The following is a 2,301-nucleotide window of genomic DNA, read 5'->3' as shown; positions in this document are numbered from 1 at the left end:
GAACTCTAGACATAGAATTTCATGAAAACTTCAGAGGTTATAACAGAATTGCTGCTTTCATTTAAACAAAAAATTAGGCATTTGTTTATTGGTTTGAGAGATCCAGAATTTTGAATGGAGTGATTGGTGGAATACTTTATCCTACCAAAGTTGGTTTTAAAGTAATTCATCTACTCTACTGCTACTTAACATTCCATTCCAGGTGTTATAAAAGTTTTCTCAACAAGGAGTAGTGACACAGGGATGCAAAAAATACTTTGTGAATTTAATTCAGTAATCAATTTTTAGCATAATTTTCTTTTAGTAGAAAACAGGTCTTGGTTTATAATTGTGAATATAAAATTATTTTAGAAAAGAGGAATCATACTCTGGCAGTTTATGAAACCCAGAGAGGCATGGGCATCTTTGAAGTCAGTCTCTTTCTCTCCTTCATCTTTCATCTCCCTTTTTCATTTGCCCTCCTGTGTCTGTTGTGAAATCTAGCTCCTGGTCAGAGCATGTGTTCCTCAAGTCTCTACAAAGCCTGATGGAAGTGAAATTGGTAGACTTCCAAATGGAAGGAGCTGATGAAGAGTGCAAGTTCCTAAAACAATATGCAGTTTATGATGTATTCTTCAATGAATCAAATAGATTATTTATCTTGCCAAATACATACTCCAATATAAACAAAGACTTTTGGTTGTTATTGTTATTCTGTGATACATTTCAGTGATAAAATAGTAATTGCAACTGAACAAAACTTTATTTGCAAGGCATGGTGCTAGTGAACCAGTAAAATTAAATGCATTTTCTTCTTCTTCTTCATGTAGTTCAAGGAACCAGCCATTGTAAAGATGACTTAATTGTGTACTCACTTGTATTGTTAAGCATCAAGTCATAAGATGAACTATATTCAATCAATTCTTAATTATATGCACATATTACTTGTGGTACAGTTTCTTTTTGTGATTTGGTACCCTGTTTTTGGTCATGATCCTAACCCTAGGAATGGTTTTCCTGCCACCTCCCAAAGGCTGCAAAGGTTTATCAGACTGGCTTTGCTCTGTCACGCCACGACCTTTCAAAACATGAATTTTCTGGCATTTAAAATATATTTCCAGTTGCATTTTCACTGTTGTTACAATGCCTAATTTGATATAACCTTTAAATTTTTTCATGATGTTTCATTGACAAACTTGATGACTATATAAGATTTATTTTCTCCTGGTATTTACTTCATTGTATGACATATTTATTTACTTGCATTCCTAATGTTTGAATGTCTAGAAAAGTGAGGAAAAAAAAGTTCACTGCCATTAAGTCAAGTCTGACTCATAGGGACCCCCTTTGGGTTTCCAAGGTGGTAAATCTTTATGGAAGTAGATTGCCTAGTCTTCCTTCTATAGAATGGCTAGTGGGTTTGAGCCACCAGTCTTCTGGTTAGCAGTCAAATGTCTTAGGCATTATACCACCAGAGCTCTTTAGAAAAGTGAAAACATATTTGAGTAAGAAAAGGTATTACATAAATGGGTAATATTCATTTGATGAATTTTAAATATCTGGGGGAAAACACTCTTAACTTTAAATTGTCATGTTTGTTTAAGTAAATACAATTTTAGGAATAGAAGTAATGGAGATAATATGGTGATGCAGTTAATATGGGTGTTTAATTTGCATCTAATTTTACTCAACCATTTCTAAATAATCATTATTACCTTTTATTACTATTTCATTTGTGTCTACCTATAAATGAGTTAAGGACTGTAGTGGCACTGTGCTTATGGCATTTGAATGCTATTCAGGAGGTGGTGATTCAAACCCACCAGCTGCTCCATGGAAGAAAGATGGGGCAATATACTTCCGTAAAGATTTATTGCCTTAATAATGACCAGAATTACTCGTCAGATGAAATCTGGCAAGACTCCCAATAGTATGGCCCTGGAATACATTCTGTGCCTGGAATAAAATGCACCCCCAGGGGCGGGCTCTCAGCCCAATAGTTAACAAGATGTACACACAGACCACTTAACCCAGGATGATGCACCCACACACTCTATTGTAATTCATCCCTTAGAGCAATAGACCATGGGACACCATAGGACCAACATTAATCCGAGGAAATGCAGGAAAAACAAGAGTGCATAGATCAGAGGGGCACAGGGGGAGAGTTACAGGGTAGGGAGGGGAGGAGACTGGGTTAGGGTTGGACATGGTGAATGGGGAATGAAACTAAATGTACATGAGTTACGTTGAATGTAAAAACAGCTCTTAAAAAGAAAAAAAAAAAAAAAAGATTTATTGCCTTGGAAACACAATGGGCTT

This window comes from Orycteropus afer, unplaced genomic scaffold (genome assembly GCF_000298275.1).
Source record: "Orycteropus afer afer isolate SDZICR_OR568_19922 unplaced genomic scaffold, OryAfe1.0 scaffold00026, whole genome shotgun sequence".
NCBI classification, from domain to species: Eukaryota; Metazoa; Chordata; class Mammalia; order Tubulidentata; family Orycteropodidae; genus Orycteropus; species Orycteropus afer.
This window is presented reverse-complemented; position numbering follows the sequence as displayed.